The sequence below is a fragment of the Marmota flaviventris genome, chromosome 1, assembly GCF_047511675.1.
Source record: "Marmota flaviventris isolate mMarFla1 chromosome 1, mMarFla1.hap1, whole genome shotgun sequence".
NCBI lineage: Eukaryota > Metazoa > Chordata > Mammalia > Rodentia > Sciuridae > Marmota > Marmota flaviventris.
This window is the reverse complement of record NC_092498.1, coordinates 196756076-196777484: the sequence shown is the minus strand read 5'-3', so window position 1 is coordinate 196777484 and position 21409 is coordinate 196756076. Positions and strand designations below refer to the sequence as shown.

The 21409-nt window shown below is 43.6% G+C and overlaps 1 pseudogene; it reads right to left on the bottom strand.

The window, feature by feature from the left end:
- Positions 1–7108: 7108 nt before the first annotated feature.
- LOC114090249 (3-ketoacyl-CoA thiolase A, peroxisomal-like) lies at positions 7109–21409 on the bottom strand (annotated as a pseudogene).

The window sequence follows — 21409 nt, the reverse complement described above, 5'->3', positions numbered from 1 at the left end:
TGCCTTTTGAGGTTGGCTGTGCCGTGCCAGCAGACACTCCCACCTGGAATGTACAAGGCCCACATCCTACACTTAATATTTAGTATTTCCAACCTTCTATTTCCAGACTAATAAGTGAGGAACAATTTCTTAATATTGTTTTAATTTATAGTTCTCTCATTATTGATTCATTTGTGTGTGTGTGTGTGTGTGTGTGTATTCCTTAGCCACTTGGGATTTCCCATTCAGTGAATTCCCTGCTTCTGTCCTTTGTCCACACTTTTTTTTTCTTTTTTGGTACCAGGGGTTGAACCCAGGGGTACTTAAACACTGAGCCACATTCTCCAGCCCCTTTTTAATTTTTTAATTTTGAGACAGGGTCTCACTAAGTTGCTTAGGGCCTTGCTAAGTTGCAAGGCTGGCTTTGAACTTGCCATCCCCCTGCCTCAGCCTCCCAAGCAGCTAGAATTATAGGAGTGTGCCACTGCACCTGGTCTTTCGCCCACGTTTTAAATTGAGTATTTTTTTCCTTGTGGATTTTCAAAAAGTTTCTTAAATCTCAAGATGTAAATTTCCTGTAGGTTTTATATGTTGCAATTCTCTTCTCCCGATTTGCCATTTATCTGTTAGCTTTGTCCATTTTCCCTCTATTGACTAGAAATCTTTAATTTTTTTTTAATATTTTATTTTTTTTAGTTTTTGACGGACACAACATCTTTGTTTGTATGTGGTGCTAAGGATCGAACCCGGGCCGTACGCATGCCAGGTGAGCGCGCTACCGCTTGAGCCACATCCCCAGCCCCAGAAATCTTTAATTTGAATACAATTAAAATCCATACTTTTTTTTTTGCCCTGTTTTCCAGGTTATTCGGTCTTGTTTATGAAGTGCTTTCCCCACCTAAGGCCACAAAGATTTGATGCTACATATTCTACAAAGACATTAGCCTGAATTTTCTTCTCTTTGCAAAGTCTTTGATTTTGAATTATTGCATTTTCTTCGAATCTGTTGTTTTTCAGCTGAATAAATTACATCAGAACAGAAATCAGTGAGAACTAATTCATCTTGGAGTAAGCACTAGATATAAGCTTTTTGGAGACAGAAAAAGCTTTATGTTGTATATACAATACAAAACCCATTGTAAAATAAGAAAGCAGAGATAAATATAAATCCAATTCTTGTCCTCTGGTTTCCAATGAAAACATTAGGACATTCTTCTTCCTTTGAAGTTTTTGCAGTCACATCCAATGGATTTTACATAAAGTGTTTTCTTTGCAAAATTCTTAGGAAAGTGTGCTTTATTCATAAAGATGCATTTTATATATGTAATAAAAAGCTCTGAAGAGAAAAGTGGTTATTTTACCATAGTGAATATACCTGCAGTTTGTGTGTTTGTACTCATATTAGAGACAAATTTGGTTTATGAAAATTTAATGTTGTGAATATGTTGAGTTTTCATTTTTCCCTGGGTTTGATCCCCCGGCCTCACTTTCCCTTTTAAATTACTAATCTTGTATATATATTTATATATACATATATGTTGTAAATTGACACAGTACCTTTATTTTGTTTTTTAATTTTTATTTTTATGTGGTGCCAGGGATCAAACCCAGTGCCTCATGCATGCTAGGCAAAGCACTCTACTACCGAGCCACAACCCCAGGCCAAAGATGCATTGTTTTATCATTTACTTATTTATTTATTTTCAACCAGGTTTCTCCTACCTTGCCCAGACTGGCCTTAAACTCCTAGGTGAAACAATCCTCCTGCCTCAGTCTCCTGAGATGCCTTACTATTAATTTTACTGTTAATAGAAAAATAGCAGACTAGTTGATGTTTTTACCCTACACATCCCTAAATCTGTGTTAGTATCCATAAATATTGAAACCATCCAGAGTTACATATTTTTTTAATGAATAAGTAGTTCTTAAAGTGAAAAGTTGGGCATATATTAGTAGTTTTGTTTCCTATTCCTTCTACTTCTAAGATAAAGTTACTGAATTAAAATAACCAGAAATTAGGAAAAGAAATAGATAAATCACTTATAATTCAGATTCATTAATTTATTATATGTATCTGCAATTTTACAACATATGTATATACAGAGGACTTTATCCTGGGATATGTTAGGAATTAAATGTTTCTTCTGTCTGTTCTATCTTAAAGGCAGTAAAATTATCTTTAAAATCAATGGGAAGCTGTTATGAGTGAACATAAATATTTTGGACTATAGCCCCCAGCAGGGCAAACATCACAGATTTGTTTGTTCAAGTTTGAGAGTGGGGGTGTGCCTACCTCTAGTTAAATAAGTAACTCATGAGCTGAGGTTAAGATCTTTAAAAAGCTGATTTTGCATTTATATCTGGAGGAAAGTTGGGTGGACTTTGATGTTTAAGCAAACACTCTAAAAGAGCTCTGAAGAGAAAAGTGCTTATTTTACCAGTGTGAATATATCTGCAGTTTGTGTGTTTGTACTCACATTAGAGGCAAATTTGGTTTATGAAAATTAAATATTGTGAATATGTTGCGTTTTCATTTTTCCCTTAGAATCAACTCTTCCACCCCTCTGAGCACTTAAGGCAGCTAATTAAGGGGAGTAATTCTGTATACAGGAAGGAAAGTTTCAAAAAGATAACAATTATCTGTTAGAGCAAGATTTAGAAACCAGTGTCTAGAGGATGTTTGCATTTTAAATTCACTCTGAATTGTTGAATTTTTAACTTTTGGACTAAAAATAAGGAAAAAGAAGATAATCACTGAGGGGATGTTGAACTGCTTAGAACTTTTAAATAACTCTCCTAAATAATGAGTGGGTTGGAGAAGGAAATAAAAATATAGTACGCTATTTAGAAAACAGGAAAACGGCTGGACACCATAGGATTCATCTGCAATCCCAGCTACTCAGGAGGCTGAGACAGGAGGATCTCAAAGTCAAGGCCTACCTGGGCAATTTAGCAAGACCCTGTCTCAAAAGAAGAAATGAAAAAGGTTGGGGGGGGCGGAGGGGGGAAGCTGAGGTTGTGTCTCCATGGTAGAGTGCTCTAACCTGGGGTTCCATCCTCAGTACCACACACACACACACAAATACCAATAATAAAATAATAAAGGTATTAAAAAGGGGCTGGGGATGTGGCTCAAGGGTTGCGCACTCGCCTGGCATGCGTGCGGCCCGGGTTCGATCCTCAGCACCACATACAAACAAAGATGTTGTGTCTGCCAAAAACTAAAAAGTAAATATTCTCTCTCTCTCTCTCTCTCTAAAAAAAAAAAAAAAAAAGGTATTAAAAAATACTTGAAAAAAGAAACAAAAGGCCTGAGGATGTAGCTCAGTAGTAGATTACCCATGGGTTCAATCCTTGATACAAGCAAGAAAAGGAAAACATCCTATTAGAACATACTAAGAGGTAAATGTATATTCTCAAATATTTTCATTAAAGAGTGAAAGTAAAGGAACTATTGCCATGTAGTGGATAGAATTATGTACCCCAAAAGGATATGTTCAAGTTCTTACTCCTGGTACTATGACTGTGTCTTATTTGGAAATGGAGTCTTCATAGATGAGATCATACTGGATTAGGTTGGGCTCCAATCCAGTGACCAGAGTTCTTATAAGGAGAAACACTTGGGGGCTGGAAATGTAGCCTAGTGGCCCTGGGTTTGATCCCCTGGCCTCACTTTCCCTTTTTCATTCCTAATCTTGTTTTCTCGTACCTTCACTTATTTTTCTTTAAAAGAACTGAAATTGCTAGATGCAGTGTTACACACACATAGTCCCAGCTAGAAAGAGGACTGATGTGAGAGGAGCACTTGATCCCAAGAGTTTAAGACCAGCCTGTGCAACATAGTGAGAACCTATCTCATAAAACAAACAAATAAACAAACAAAAAAGAATTGGAATTGGCAGATGTTTTTGTATTTGCCCATATAATTAATCTTTTCAAATAACCAATTTTAGGCCTTTTTATCTTTGTTTTTTATTTCACTAATCTCTCTCTCTCTTTGGGTTGGGGGGCAGTGCTGGGGATTGAACCATGGTAAGCACATACTCTGCACCCCCCAAACCCCTGCTCTTATCTACATTATTCCACTCTTGACATATTTGATGAGCATATTTAGTTATTCTACTATAACTTCTTAAGTTGAAATCCCTACCTCATTAATTTTTGGCCCTTCTTCTTTATTAATAAAAGCAAAAAGACTCTATTTCCTCTTACTATTGTTTTAACTGTGATCCGCAGGTTTTGATACACAATCTTATTTTTATTATCATTTATAATTTCTGTAGTGTTTTTTTCCTTAAACCTAGAATTGTTTAGAAAAGTTTTAAAACTTCCAAATATATAAAGGTGCTATATTTATCTTTTTGTTACTGAACTCTAAATAAGTTAGTGACTCTCAACCTTGAGCATTTATCAGAATCACCTTGTTAAAATACAGATTTCTGGGGCCCACTTCCAGAGTTTCCATTCAGCATGGCAATAGACACTAGTAACAAATGGCCACTTTAAATAAGTTTAAAAATGCAATTTCTCTGGCATATTGTCCACATTTAAAGTCCTTATAGCCACATGCAGCTATTGGTCACTGAATTGGATAACACGGATATAAAACATTGCAGCAGCTTACATGAAATTGTATTGGTATAGTTGAAAAGGCCTAGGAGATACTATCAAATATTTCCAAGGCTTTATTTTTATTTTTTATGGTGCTAGGGATCAAACCCAGGGCCTTGTGCATGTGAGGCAAGCACTCTACCAACTGAGCATATCCCCAACCCTCGAAGGTCTTAATAAAGGGTCTTACTGACTTGCTGTTGACCCCTGGGGTCTAGGAATCTATATAGGTGCCTTGGGGAAATCTGTTGAGCTAGCTCCATAGACTTGTCTTTGGGACCCAGGAGCTCATGTCTCATCCTGTAGGTCTGTTTGGTCTTGGCCACTTGATTGATTTCCTCAACTCTCTCATATTCCTTCTGCCCACCTCCCAATAGCAGCCAGACCTTATGGAAGGCAAAGAAGACTTGGACACACCCCTGCTTCAAATCCATCACAGGCCCCTCACTGGTCTCAGGATAAAGACAAAGTCTTCCCTCGGCCTACAGGTGGCCAGAACCCAGCCCTGGTCATTCTGGGCAGCAAATGGTGGTTTGCTTATTGTCCCTCTCCTCTAGCTTTTGACTCCTGAGGGCAAGCAGGGCTGTCCCTGCACCACAAAGGTTCTGGGCACAGACAAGGGGTGGGGCAGCATGTGTAGAATGAATGTCCACGTGGTGGCGCTGCGGGGCTGTTCATCAGGCAGCCTGGACTTGTCTGGGTCCCAGCAGGCTGAGCTGGTCCAGGGTCTGAGCCAGACTTTGCTGGGCCTACAGGGAGCAAAGAAGGGAAGCAGAACTCAGCTCCAAATGTGAAAGTATCACCTGCTTTTAACAACCTGAGAAAATGCCTTGGCTCTTTAGGAAGGAGGAGGGAGGAGAAAAGAGAGGAGAAGGAAACCTTATGACTAACTGACCTACCAACGTAGAGAAGACCACAGAGTTCTATGGCAGTGAAGTTGGAAGGGACAGCAGTGGGAGCAGATGGTGCCATCCTGGCCTCTTCCCAAGCATAATCATAATTGCCCCTGGCTTTTGATCACAATGTGGACCCTCTGCTACTAGCTATGCTGCTGCCCATGCTCTGCTTAGAGGTATGGGTACTTGCAGACAGCAAGGTTCCCTCTGTCCCAGTGACTCAAGCTTAGAGCCTACAGCAGTGCTCCATTTCCTGCCAAGTCAAAGGCTTTGTCCCCCAGGTGGTGGCCCCGTCAGTCACTGTGGCTGTGCCTAAGCTGTAGCTCTTCACCAGCTAGGTGGACCTAAGAACCTGTTTTGTGAACCAGCAGAGTCCGGGAAGTCTACCTGATGAACCTCAGCAGCTGAGGAGCTACTGGGCCATACTGATGGCCAATTTGCTCACTGCTTCTTGTGGAGTTGAGATCAAATCAACTTCTAAAAGCATGTGCCCAATCTGTGAAGGCTGGCACCTAGGGCTGCTGCCACCCAGTTGCCTTGCCCGGTGGTGGTGGTAAGACCAAAGGTGACTCCTTAGAGAATGGGCTGACCTGGAGCAAGGGAAGGCTACCAGTATAACAGATGAAGCTGCCTGTGCCCATGTGTGTCTTCCCTTCCTGTTGACATAGGATAGCATAGTGCCACCCAGAAGGCTGAGGCCTTTAGGGTCTCCCCAAGCAGTGGGATTCTGGAGGCATGACCTACCAATGTGACTCCAATATTCATCACCCTGCAAATATTCTTCACTCCTAGGTACAGCTCCTTCCCCCCTCCCTGGCACTGTCACAGGGCTGGGGGCCCCTGCCCAGAGCTCTAGAGATCTCAGCCCCACCCTTCCCACAGGAGCAACGAGCTGTTTGAGTCCACACTGGTGGTCGAAGTTATGCTGGGTGGAGGATTCTGCACCCTAAGGCTCCAGGGCCAGATTCTTATGACGAAAGGTTCTTGGAACCTCACCAGCACTGAGGCTCATCCCACCCCCAACCCCAAACCCAGCTGAGTGAACAAAATGGCACAAGCTGAGGAGCAGGTGTGCTGGGCAGGAACATGGACTAAGGGATACTGAGCAGCTCCTGGGATGAAGGAGCCCTCTCAGGGGAATCATGGATTAGGCCCTGCATTGTAAATCCCCAGAGCTAACACAAAGGATAGGCCACACCAATGTGGAGACTATGGCAGTTTAGACTCACTACTCAGATGGAGCACACAGAAGTCCAACAAGGAAAACAACCACCCTTGGAAAAATCCACAGCCACCAAGATGAGATGACACATGTTTATTATGCCCATTGTACCCTCATTCATGAGGCCACAGTTCCCTAGGATTTACATGGGGGCCTTGTGGCCTGGTGACTCACACTGACTTTGTCTGGCCCAGCTAGAGGGGGCCTGGTGGTATGGCCCAATACCTCACTCACTCCTGTAGTGTGTCATCGATGTACACAGTTTCCAAATTAGTTGAAGTGCCTTGATTTGTCCCCATCACCACCACCAGTGCCTAATTTCCCACGTGGATTCGCTTCCCAAGAGTCACTCTCTGGCTGTCAGAACAGGGCCGTCTGGGTAGTGCCTTGAGCCAGGGACTCAGTTCCCAGGGTATTCAAAGACAGCAGTGGCTCCCATCCCCGTGCCAATGCACATGGACACCACTCCATATGCCCTGGGAAAGGGAACTACTTTGGCTGGGCATAGGCACTCTGGGCAGAGGCCCAACAAACAAACCCCCTGACCAAGGCCCTCCTGAACAGAGGATGCAAAACCAGAAGACCAGATCTGTGGGAAATCTGTCCCCTGACTGCCCACCTAGGCACACACTCACAGTGGCAGATGCCCTCAGTAGGCCAGAGGCCCTTTTGAGGCTGACCTTCAGGGACGTCAGGGATCATGTCCCTATATGCCCAGTTCAAAGTGCATGTTGAACTCCCAAACCCCCACCCTTTGATGCCGCAGCTCAGAATCCCCCATAACACCCCACATCACCCCAAGGGGAACAGCCTCACCTCTTCCCACGGCGCTTCAGCTCATTCAGCAGCGTGATGACCTGTCGTGCCCCAGTGCAGCCCAGGGGGTGGCCCAGGGCCACGGCTCCTCCCAGAGGGTTCACCTTCTCAGGGGGGATTCCTAGTTTCTCCACACAGTAGACAGCCTGGAAGGAGCCAGAACAGCACCTAGACACTCTGCTCCCCCCTCTCCTACATGGCTTGTCCACTGGCTCCCACTGGGTACCTAGGGCCCAGCTTATGGTAAAACTAAGACTCACCTAGCTTACAATGGCCTCATTGATCTCAAAGATGTCCATGTCATTCACTGTCAGCCCTGCAGGCGAGGTTCAGACCTGAGCTGACAGAAACGCCTGGGTGGGGAGGCATCCAAGTATCCCCAGACCTCTGCCCGTACAGAGGCCCACAATTGCTTAGTGTGTCTGTTATTTCAGACAGGTGAGTGGGTCACAGCTATGGGTTAGGAAGACCTTGGGTATGGAGTTCTAGCCCCACCTTCACTCTGCAGCACCATCAGGACCATTCCTAGTACCTCAGGCAGGGCATGAGGGGGACCCAGGTCTAGGGTCTGACGGAGCCACCTGACCTGCTTTCTCCAAGGCTTCAGGGATGGCATATGCAGGTCCGATGCCCATGACATCAGGTGGGACCCCAACCACTGCATAGGACCTCAGGACCCCGAGGATGGGGAGGCCTAACTCTTCTGCCTTGGACCTCCGGGCCAGCAGGACAGGACCTGCCCCATTGCTAGTGTTTGCTAGGGAGGAAGTATTGGAGGTGAGGAGCATCAGGGCAGAGCAGAGGAGAACCTGCCCTCCCATGGGCTCCTGCCGAGGGCCCACTTGGCTCTTGGATCACAGAGAAGAAGAGCCAGGCGGTGGCAGTCACTGGTGTTAGCTGTGTTTCAGTCCTGGTCCCAGACCTGCTCTGGCTCATACTCACCAGCCGTGGGAGAGCCGCCATCTTTGAAAGCAGGCTTCAGTTTGGCCAGGCCCTCCATGGCAGTGTTGGGGCAGATTCCCTCATCCTGGGACACAGTGATGCTCCTCTTAGTGCCCTTGTCATCATGGATGGTGGTGGTCACAGGCACAATCTCAGCACGGAAACAACCCTTTCTCTGTTCTCTTGCTGCCCTGCCCATAGCAGACAGCCAGGCTCAGGCTCCCCTGGAGCGCCCTTCCTCCTGTCCCCACTCTGGCCCATGGTGGTAGACTTGCAACCTCAGCATGCTAAATTCGGGGACATGTCTGGTCCTGGGGGACATTGGAGGGATCAGCTGGAGGTCCTGAAGAAATCCTGTTGTTGGGAGGGGGAGGCTCGCCTAGGGTCATCCAGAGCCTCCTTTGCTATCAACCCCAGGTGTCCACATCATGGTTAATTCCAAGCTCAATGGGGAGAAGGGAGCTTGCAGGTAGTTTTTGTTTCTTAGAGCACTCAGATATTCAACATCAACAGTCAAGTAGGGGACAGTGAAGGGCCACCAGTTCAGAATGGTACTGCCCCCTTTCTGTTCCCCAGCTGGGAGGTTTGAGGTTTGCAAAACCCTGGTACACAGCTTTACCCTTGGGACAAGTCCACCTCAGACCTCAGACCACTCAGGTTGGCCTCACAGTCTCACCTTCTAGCTCTTTCAAGGTCTCACTCATTTCTGCTGGGAGGCCAGTGCAAAGGAATCTTGCTTCTCCCTTGAAACACCAAACAGCTTAACCACATTCTCCGAGGTTATCCTAGAACACAAACAGCACACTGGTTCAGCGTTGGTCTGGGAGCCTGGGGGCCAAGGCCAGGCTATAACACCGTGTTTGTACACTGGGCCCATGGGACTAAAGGTGGGGAGGGCTGGTCCATGCCACAGAGTCAATAGTGAGCACTCTAGAGGTGGCACTCCTTTCTCCAGCATGGGCATGGAATAGATAGGGAGTCACTATGCTGGCCAGACTCTCTTTCCAAGTGGGAGGGTAGGCTGCATGCAGGGCAGAGCAGAAGAGAGTGTTCCCTGGTGAGTTGTCTCAGCTGAAGAAGAGACTCAAGGGGTTTTTGGGGGGCCCTAATGGCTCCCTATGGCCAGCTTCTACTAAGGTCTCCAGGTTGCCCATGGAGATACTATATGTGGTCAATTCCAAGATACAATCCAAGCCTCAATCTCCTCATACATCCATGGGAACTAGGCCTCCCTGCCCACAGGCCCTGCAGATGGCCCCAGCTCAGTGGCACTGGCTGCTGACCAAGGTGCTAGACTTATGCAGCACACATCACAGATTGCATGTGACAGGCCCCAAGGTCCCTCACCAGCATGTTTAGGGATCAGAAGCTCCCCGCAATCAACATTCTAGGATCCCATGGTTTCAGGAGATGGGCTGTCATTGTCCTACTCGTGATAAAGCACTCAGAGGGGGTATGATAAAATGGGCTATATGTGGAAACTCAGAGAAGACTCAGGGGCCTCAGGGACAGGAAATTATGGCAACATTGAATTCCATGCTCAGAGTCCCTGCAGAGCAGATGTCATCCAAAGGAGAGAGGAAGAGGGTTGGCATTGCCAGAGCTGAGGAGGAGCTGAGGATGGGCATCTACCGCATGGGGATCAGGCAGTCTCTGGCCTTCTGAAAATGGACCTCCAGACCCATCTGGACATGTTTCCTATACTGTGGGGGATCCTAGAATGTTTTCTGGTTCCCCTTCACACGGGAAGTAATGTTTCCAGGGTTCAACTTCCAACCCATAGACATAGACTCCACCCTAGAAAAAGGAAACTGAGGTGAGTCAAACCAGCTAGGGTTCCAGTAGCAATGGCTGGACACTTGGCAAGATATGGGAAAAGCCAGGGAGTCTTTAGGAAGTGCAGTGTCTTGGAAGCACCTGGCCAGCAAAGTAGAGCTGGGGCTGGGGCACTGCTGAGCCCTGTCTCTCCTCCACCCCAGGACAGAGTACTGCATTCCCGGGGGCAGGGACAGGCTTCTCTATACTTCTGCTGAACCAGCCAATTGGCAGCTCCTGAGGAAAGCATTCTAGTATCCCCCACAGTACAGGAAACATATCCAGTAAGCCCAGGCCCTGCCCTCAGGGCCCACAAACTCAGAGGAGGAAAGACAAAAAAAATTTAAAGTCAGTCCAAAGCTCACATTGAAAGCCAACCTGAGCTGTACAGGCAGGGAGGTGTAACAGGCTGAGAAGAAGGGGAGATGGCCAGTGTGGAGAGGTCTCTCCTCTGTGAGGAGAAGGGAGGCAAAGGCCTCAAAAAGGATAACAGGTGATTTCCATCCAGTGTCCAAGCACTAGGCTGAACTCAAGCAAGAGAGCACTTCAAAAAGGATCAATCACATGATAAACACCCGCTGGTTTCAGCTTGTTAAAGACTCCATTTAATCCTGTTATGAATCAGGACAGAGCTGAGCTACAGATACCCTTTTATAGATGGGGGACACTGAGGTCCTGAGTGGATGGTAACCCAGCCTGAATCCCAATTTAGGCAGTCTTGCACCAGAGCTCATTCCCTATTAGAAAGTGCCAGGAAACGGTCCACAGAGTCTAGTAGATGGTCGGTTTGTGATGTGGAAATCCTCCTAGCCTCAAACCTTGGTACCCCAGCAACACAGCTTAAGCTGCTGGGGAATCAGATGCCTACTAGGAAACTCATGAAGTCTCAATGCTTCAAATTACCTACACCTATGCTTCCCCAGTAAGACAGAAACACCAGGGACACCAAGGGGCCATTGGGCTATGGCCCTTGCCCTGCCTCTGTTTGTGGTCTTTGGCTACCCTCCACCTAAGACGTAGGTCAGGCCAAACAAGGGTCAGCCAGGACCTGGCCTGAGACCAGTGATCCTTCCTATCAATAAACATTCTACAGGGGATCTAAAAGGCAAGCAGAAGCATGCAATGACCCAGGCTGGTCACCTTTAAGGCTGCCACAACCTCCCTCACCCTGCTTGACCAGCCCCAGCAGCTGTGCCCAAATTTGTAGACACTGCCAAAAACAACTTCAGAGCTCCTTTTTTTTGCAAGCAAAGATGAAGCCATGGTATGGATGGAGGTGACAGTGGGCAAATCACCAAGATATGAAAATGCCCCTCAGGAACTGGTAGGCATCCAGATATTTCCATCTGAGGACCAAGGTAGGAACAAAGACACAGATACCTCAGGAAAACAAACAGTAATATATAGTAGGAAACTATTCATGGCTTTAGGGAACCAAAGCTGCAAATTATCAGAACCATCAAGAATCAAGTAAAGCCAAGCAAGAAAGTTCAATTGCTATATATTTATTTCCAACCTGCTTCCCAGTTTCCAGCCTCACAGATTTCAAAGAGAATGCTAAGAGGCCACCTGCCCTCACCTGCAAGTGCTCAGATGTGAGCTTTTCCTGAGCAGCCAGAGTTGGCTCCAAAAGTCATGTCTCTGCATCTAGAGGGACCCACACCAAGCCAGCTGCCTAAGGAGCAGGGGGCAATCCTGAAATCATGGCCTTTGATAAATGAGCAGAGGGAAAGTAATTTGATTGTCACCATTGGTTAAGGAGCTCTGGCAGAAAGAAATTCTTACCCACAGGCCATGCCAATGTCACAAGACCCATTTCTGATGCCACCTGCAACAAAAGCATTTCATAACTATCCTCGACCAAGGTCTGACTGTCCTGGGAGCAGCAGAGCCCCTGTCCCACCTGCTCTCTAGGTGACACTCAGCCCAGCCCCAGCAATGAAAACACAGGAGTGTCCTGAGAAGCTTGGAGCAGTGGCAAAGGAGAGCTCCTGCACTCTTTCTGTGCTCAGGGTCCTCTCAGAAATGCTTACTGCTGGTCCAGGAGACTGCAACATTGCAGACCTAATCCTCAGAGACAGGATAAGTCTCTGTCCTGGAAGAGGGCATGACATGGTCCCAACTTATCAACTATGTTGGCCACTGCTTGCAGCCCTGATGAGCATTGTTCATTGACAATGGACAGAGGCACAGTGTCTGGGATGCCAGTGAAACAGAAGGTGAGGGACCTAGTCAATCCCCTGTCCTACAGGCTCTTATGGACAGCAGTCTATGCTCCAGGGCCATGTGACTGCTCCTATCAAGGATTACAAAGATCTCGGGGACATCCTGGTAACCGTGAGCCCATGTCAGGTCTGATGCATGTGACGGGGTGGGAGCTACTCAGCAGTCCTCCTCTCTATTGGTGCATGCCCCCCAGGGCATATGATAAGCATAGGATATTCCATCCTATGTTTCTCCTTAACCCAAGACAGAGAAGTCTGTCAGGGCCATATGAATCCTTTTTTACCCTCTGAAGATTCAAGAATGAAAACCAGACATCTCTGTTTCCCCCCAAAAAAACAGCAATGGGTTTGTTCTTGGGACAGGCCACCAGAGCAAAAGTCATGTCTCGAATATGAGGCCAGCAACCAACCCCACCCTTCCTAGTAATCACATGGTTATCACATTCTGTTTTCTCTCCAGGAAGGATCAGATGATCAGGGCTCCTCCTGGGCTCCCCCTGACCCAGAGTCCTCCCCATCTCCCAGCCTGTACTAATAAAGGGATGGGCCTCTAGTTCACAGCTTGCTCAATTAGCAAAGAAAGCAAAGTCACCATTCAGGGTGTTCATGTGGTCATTTACCTGACAAAGGAAGATAGAGTCTAAAAGGTAAAGCAAAAGTCAATTCTGGCTACAATTAGTCCATAAAGAACCTTTGCTCCACTCCCCAAACTCTATGTGTCTTGGCTCTCAGCCAAGTAACACCTGCCTCCCTAATGGAGGGGAAAGGTTGGGTCCAAAGAGCAGGATCCCAAGCACTCTGGTTGCCCTGACATCTTTTGATATTTGGTGTCCAACCTTATCTCCACTAGACACATGCTAAGTTCCCTGGGGCCAGGACCCACTCAAGAATCACAATGGCCAACCCAGAGCTAGAGGTAGAAAAGATTACCCCAGAAACTGGGCAATCCTGGCCATGATGGCTCCACCTCCAGGATGAAGCACATTTCCTGTGTGCGGCTGGTGGGGAGCCTTTATCCAGTGTCAACGTTTGAGTATCAAAGGGGAGACATTCCAGATCTTTCTTCAGAATCATTAGCCCTTGGCAGGCTCCCTTGAGGCTCTAGAATTTCAGGGTCTGCAGCAGGGGGAGCCAGACACACAACACCTTGTCCAGATCATGTATGAACCCCTGTGCTGGAAGGTCCCAAGATCACTTGCCCATGCACCCTACTCTTCGAAAATACCCCAGACTGGGCAGGTGACCTGCCCTTCCACATAACATGGAAGACATGAGGGAAAGAGCAACGCAATGCAAAGCTTCAAGTCCAATAGCGTTGGCCCTTAGGCAAAGGAAATGAGATTCTGAAAATGTACACTTCCCTGAGTGTCCTCCCTCCAGGCCCTGCTGTCACTACAGAAGAAAAATAGTGAGTTCCAACCTAAGTGAGGCACACAGTGTCCTGTATTGTCTTTTATTACATTTCAAGGGAAGAGGTGTAGGAGTGGGAAACTGGATTGGAGCACAGGTTGAGGCCCCATGTTCAATTTCTAACTCTGTTGCAAATGCACAGCCCCCACTCTCTCCATTTGTAAACTGGTGCTGAACTACATTTTTAAAAAAAATTTTTAATTTGTTTTAATTAGTTACACATGACAGTAGAATGCATTTGTGCACTTTGATATATCATACATGGAGGGGATATAATTTCTCATTTTTCCAAGTGTACCTGTTGCAGAATCATATTGGTCATGCAGTCACACATATACATACAGTAATAATGTCGATTTCATTCTACTATCTTTCCTATCTCCACATCCCCTCCCCTCCCTTCACTTCCCTCTACCTAATCTAACATAACACTATTCTTCCCTAGTTCCCCCCCCCCATTATTGTGAATTAGCATCCTCTGATTAGAGAAAACATTCAGTCTTTGGTTTTGTGGGATTGGCTTATTACTCTTCTCATGATATTCTCCAATCCCAACCATTTACTGGCAAATGCCATAATTTTACTCTTCTTTAAAACTGAGTAATATTTCACTGAATATATGTACCACATTTTGTTTATCCATTTATCTATTGAGGGACACCTAGGCTAGCTATTGTGGATTGAGCTGCTATAAACATTGATGTGACTGCATCACTATATAGTAACTGATTTTAAGTCCTTTGAGTATAAACCAAGGAGTGGGATAGCTGGGTCAAACCGTGGTTCCATTTCCAAGTTTCTGAAGAGTCTTCACATTGCTTTCTATAGCGGTTACAGCAATTTGCAGTCACACTAGCAATGTATGAGTGTACCTTTTCCCCCACGTCCTCACCAACATTTATTGTTGCCTGTATTCTTTAAGATTGCCATTCTGACAGGAGTGAGATGAAATCTTAGAGTAGTTTTGATTTGCATTTCTCTAATTGCTAGAGATATTGAACACTTTTTCATATATTTGTTGATCAATTGTAATACTTCTATGAAGTGTCTGTTCAGTTTTTTAGCCCATTTATTGATTAAGTTTTGGTGTTAAGTTTTTTGAGTTCTTTATATATCCTAGAGATTAATGCCTTATTGGAGGTGCATGTGGTAAAGATTTTCTCACAATCTATAGGCTCCCTCCTCATGTTATTGTTTCCTCTGCCGAGAAGAAGCTTTTTAATTTGAATCCATTCCATTTATTGATTCTTGATTTTACTTCTTGCCCTTTAGGAGTCTTATTAAGGATGTCAAATCCTAGGCTGACATGGTGAAGATTTGGGCCTATTTTTTCTTCTATTAGGTGCAGGGTCTCTGTTCTAGTGTCTAAGTCTTTGATCCGCTTTGAATTGATTTTTGTGCAGGATGAGAGAGAGAGGTTTAATTTTATTTTGCTATATATGGATTTCCAGTTTTTCCAGCACCATTTGTTGAATAGGCTACCTTTTCTCCAGTGAATGTTTTTGGCACCCTTGTCTAGTAGGATATAACTGTATTTATGTGGGTTTGTCTCTGTGTCCTCTATTCTGTACCATTGGTCTATAAGTCTCTTTTGGTGACAATACCATGCTGTTTTTGTTACTATAGCTCTGTAGTACAGTTTAAGGTATGGTGTTGTGATGCCTCCTGCTTCACTTTTCTTGCTAAGGATTGCTTCAGTTATTCTGGGTCTCTTATTTTTCCAAATAAATTTCATAATTGCTTTTTCTATGTCTATGAAGAATGTCATTGGGATTTTAATAGGAATTGCATTAAATCTGTATAACATTTTTGGTATTATGGCCATTTTTACAATATTAATTTTGCCTATCCAGGAGTATGGGAGATCTTTCTATCATCTGAGGTTTTCTTCATTTCTTTCTTTAGTGTTCTGTAGTTTTCATTGTAGAAGTCTTTCACCTCTTTTATTAGATTGATTCTCAGGGTTTTTTTTTTTTTTTTTTTTTTTTTTGAGGCTATTGTGAATGGAGTAGTTTTCCTAATTTCTCTTTCAGAGGATTTATCACTGATTTATAGGAATATGTTTGATTTATGTGTATTGATTTTATATCCTGCTACTTTGCTGAATTCATTTTTTAGTAATAGAAGTTTTCTGGTGGAATTTTTTGGAAATTCTCGATATAGAATCATGTCATCAGCAAATAGTGATAGTTTGAGTTCTTCTTTACCTATTTGTATTCCCTTAAATTCTTTCTTTTGTTTAATTGCTCTGGCTAGAGTTTCAAGGATGATATTGAATAGAAGTGGTAAAAGAGGACATTCTTGTCTTGTTCCAGTTTTTAGCCGGAATGCTTTCAATTTTTCTCCATTTAGAATCAAGTTGAGATATTTTCCTACTATGCCTAGTTTTTCTAGTGTTCTGAACATAAAGTTGTGCTGTATTTTGTCAAATGCTTTTTCTGCATCTATTGAGATGATCATATGATTCTTGTTTGTAAGTCTATTAATATGATGAATTACATTTACTGATTTCCGTATGTTGATCCAATCCTGCATCCTTGGGATGAATCCCACTTGATCATGGTGCACTATCTTTTTAATCTGTTTTTGTATGCAGTTCACCAGAATTTTATTGAGAATTTTTGCATCTATGTTCTTCAGGGATATTGGTCTGAAGTTTTCTTTCCTTGATGTGTCTTTGTTTGGTTTTGGTATCAGGGTGATGCTAGCCTCATAGGATGAGTTTAGAAGGGTTCCCTCCTTTTCTATTTCATGGAATACTTTGAGGAGTATTGGTGTTAATTCTTCTTTCAACGTCTTGTAGAACTCTGCTGAGAATCCCTCTGGTCCTGGGCTTTTCTTGGTTGGTAGGCTTTTGATGGTGTTTTCTATTTCATTACTTGAAATTGATCTGTTTAAAGCATGTATGACCTCCTCAGTCATATGGGTAGGTCATATGTCTCTAGAAATTTATCAATATCTTTGATATTTACTATTTTATTAGAGTATAAATTTTCAAAATAGTTTCTAATTATCTTCTGTATTTCAGATGTGTCCGTTGTGATATTTCCTTCTTCCTTTTGTATTTTAGTAATTTGAGTTTTCTCTCTTTTTCCTCTTTGTTAGCATGGCCAGGGGTTTATCTATTTTATTTAATTTTTCAAAGAACCAACTTTTATTTTTGTCAATTTTTTTCAATTGTTTCTTTTTTTTTCAATTTCATTAATTTCAGCTCTGATTTTAATTATTTCCTGTCTTCTACTGCTTTTGGTGTTGATTTGTTCTTCTTTTTCTAGAGCTTTGAGATATAGTGTTAGGTCATTTATTTGTTGACTTTTTATTCTTTTAATGATTGCACTTAATGCAATAAACTTTCTTCTTATTACTGCCTTCATAGTGTCCCAGAGATTTTGATATGTGGTGTCAATGTTCTCATTTACCTCTAAGAATTTTTTTATTTCATCCTTGATTTCTTCTACTATCTATTCATCATTCAATTGTGTACTATTTAATCTCCATTTGTTACAGTAGCTTCTATTTTTTATTTTACCATTAATTTCTAATTTCATTCCATTGTGGTCTGATAGAATGCAGAGCATTATCTCTGGGTTTTTTTTTTTTTTTTTTTTTTTTATTTACCAAGAGTTTCTTTGTGGCATAACATGTAGTCTATTTTAGAGAAGGAGCCATGTGCTGCTGAGAAGTATATTTGCTCATTGATGGATGAAATATTCTATACATGTCTGTTAAGTCTAAATTATTGATTGTATTATTTAGTTCTATAGTTTCCTTATTTAGTTTTTGTTTGGAAGATCTGTCCAGTAGTGAGAGAGGTGTGTTAAAGTCACCCAGTATTATTGTATTGTGGTCTATTTGACTCTTGAAATTCAGAAGGGCTTGTTTGATGTACGTAGATACTCCATTGTTTATATTTGTTATATCCTGATTATATATACTTCCCTTATTTATAATTGTTATGTCCTGCTTATATACACTTCCCTTATTTATAATTGTTATGTCTTGCTTATATATACTTCCCTTATTTATAATTGTTATGTCCTGCTTCTATATACTTAAGAAGTAAGGAATGTCCTTTTCTGTCTCTTCTAATTAACTTTGGTTGAAGTCTATCTGAGATGAGAATGGAAACCCCTGCTTATGTATGCAATCCATATGAGTGATAAGTTTTTCCCCATCCTTTCACCTTCAGCCTGTGGATGTCTTCTTTGCCCATGAGGTGAGTCTCTTGGAGACAGCATATTGTTGGGTCTTGCTTTTTAATCCAATCTACCAATCTATGTCTTTTGATTGATGAGTTAAGGCCATTAACATTCAAGGTTATTATTGAGATATAATTTGTATTCCCTGTCATTTTTATTTATTTCTGCTTTTTGATTTGTCTTAGTTTCTCATTTGGTTGAATGTCCCTTTAGTGTAGATCCTCCCTTTGCTGGTTTTCACTTTTTTTTCTTTCACTTCATCCTCATGGAATATTTTGTAGAGAATGCTCCATATTATAGGCTTTCTAGTTGTGAATTCTTTTAATTTTTTTATCATGGAATATTTTAATTTCATCTTCAAATCTGAAACTTAATTTTGCTGGATATAATATTCTTGGTTGGCATCCATTTTCTTTCAGAGCTTGAAATATATTATTCCAGGACCTCTTTGAGGGTCTGGGCTGAGTAATCAGTTGAGATCCGAATTGGTTTCCCCCAATATATAATTTGATTTTTTTCTCTCACATCCGATAAGATTTTATCTTTTTCTCTGTGTTAGTCATTGTCATTATAATGTGTCTTGGTGTGGGTCTGCTGTAATTTTGAACATTTGGGGTTCCGAAAGCCTCTTGTATTTGATTTTCCATTCCATTCTCTAGGCTTGGGAAATCTTCTCCTATTATATCATTGAAAAGATTGTGCATTTCTTTGGTTTATATCTCTGCTCTTTCATCTATTCTGATAACTCTTAAATTTGGTCTTTTCATGTTATCCCATAATTCTTGGATGTTTCATGTTCAACACTACTTTCAAGATTATATATTTTGTCTTCATTGTCTGAGGCTCTGTCTTCCAAGTAGTCTAATCTGTTGATGATGCTTTCTATTGAATTTATAATTTGGTTTACTGATTCCTTCATTTCGAGGATTTCTGCTTGTTTGTTTTTTTTTTTTTTTTTCATGATCTCTAACTCTTTTTTGAAGTGGTCTTTCACTTCCTATATTTTTTCTTTGATTTCACTCTTTATACTATCTTTTACTTCACATATCAATTTAACTATACACAATCTAAACTCCTTCTTGGGCATTTCTTCTACTGTGTTATCAGTAGCTTCTGTTGTTGAAACATCTTGGTTTGTTTGAGGTGCTTTATTCCCTTGTTTTTTCATGTTCTTAGTGTGTTTTCCCATCTAAAAGTATGGCTCTGAGGCATGATAAATTCTACCCTGTAGACCTATAGTGTTCCTGAAGGTTTCCAGCACTTGGCCTTTACTGGTGAGACCAATATCAACCGCACCCAGTATACACAATGTATAGCCTTAAACTAAGGCAACTACTGCTTTCTTGCATTAAACCAAAATGATGAGTTCAATAACTATCTACAGTACAAACAGAATATATGTTAAAATGATTTACAATTTCAAATGGTAGATGAGAGAACTGAGGTAGTGTAGTATGCAATATTCACGAGAGAGGAAGAGAAAATCTAGAAGTAAAAATTCACAGGAAGAGTGAAAGAGGAGCTGACAGAGATTGGCTATTGGCTGGAGAAAAGTTGGAAAGAAAACAGACAAGAGAGAGGAAGAAGACAAAGAGAAAAAATTTAAGACATAAGAATATAACAAAAATGCAAAATCCCATTCATATATCATTGACCTCCACACACTGATGCATTAAAAAAAAATCCTGTTCCAAATATGGTAGAGAGATTAGTAAATCAAGAATAAAATAAAATAAATCTTGCTGGAAAGGGAACTGTCTCTGTCAGTATTCAACAGTTTCTCAGTCCTGTCTCTGACATCTCTTGGGACCACCAAATTCAGATCAGCCCTTGAAAACCCAGTCTCTATCCCAGGGATCTGGGCTTCAGATACATCAGGATCCGTCATGCTGCAGTTCCAAAATCTCAATGCTATTCCTACTTGCAGAGAGACCACCAGGGATACACTCATGCAAAGGAGCAATTCCGAGATGCATCAGCAAGACAAGGGCCACCAGCACTCTTAGCAGGAAGACCCCAGACTCCTCCAAACCTGCAGGAACCCCCACACTGGACCTGCAGGTCCCAGCTGAAGTCCCCAGACAGAGGGTCTTGTGGTAAACCTGCTAGTACTGTGTCCCAAAACGGGTGCAGCCACGTGCAACCAAACCTGGAGTCTTCCCCGAAGCAGCCCTTTAGGCTGTGGTAGCAGCGGTAGTGGCAGTGGTTGTTGGCAGTAGGCAGCGGGTCAACAGCAGCTGCAACTTCAGCTGTGGGGGCAGCGTCACCAGGCGACCTCCAGGGGTCAGCAGCAGTGTCGGCTTCAGTTGCATTCAGGGCAGCGTTTTTTCCTGCGACAGCAACATCCAGAAAGAAGACCTCAGGCTGGTAGCAGTGGAATCAGAGGCAGCAGCAATGGCTGTAGGGGTGCGGGAGGTGGTTGATTTATAGGACACTTTCGTTTCAGCTTCAGCGACCACTGAGATAGCGAAGTAGTATCAGAATTCGCATCTGAGATGACCGCAGTGGTGCCCAGAGAGGAGACCTCCCTGAACTACATAGTTATTGATGTTCCCTCATCTCTGTTGTGGACTAGACAGGATCTAGGGTGCATAGAGAACCCTAGTCTCAGGCCTCTTGTCCTGGTACCCTTAGGTGCTAGAATTTCTGCCCTTGGGATACCTACTTTCCTCATACTCATTAAGCAGAACGCACGTGGAGGAGGTGCAAAGTGTCTAGGGTTGGAACAGAGACTGGCTCTCGGGAGAAGATCACATTGAAGTCAGTGGATTCCGTAGTTCCCTTCAGTGACAACTCAGGAACTGGAGGCATGGAAGCAGGACTTTGGAGGGACGGGAAGACCAGGAGGCTTCAGCGCAAGGTCTGGGTGGTGCACTCACCCTCAGAGATGTCCCCCAGCTGCTCAGGCCTCAGTTTTACATCCCGGAGGACTGCGGTCAAGACAGCAGACAGAAGCTCATCTGGGGGTAGTATCCTGCAGCGGGACTTGCACCTGTGGTGAGCTTGGCTTATGATACCCACAGCAGAAAGAGAAAGTGACTACAGCTTGCGTGCTGCCTCTGGCCCTGAACCACGGAGCAGGTGATGGACCCGGCCCCCATCTGGTCTCACCGCAGGCTCAAACTCTCAGGGGTCTCACCTGCGGCCCTGCAGGGCAGTGCACCCTCCACGCAACAGCACCACATCTGCGGCCGAGGCTTGCAGGAAGCTACCAAAGCAAGGCACGGTCTGCAGCACGGGACCTGACTCAGGCAGGCTGGTAAGGTGGCCCCAAAGAACCTGCAGCTTCAACAT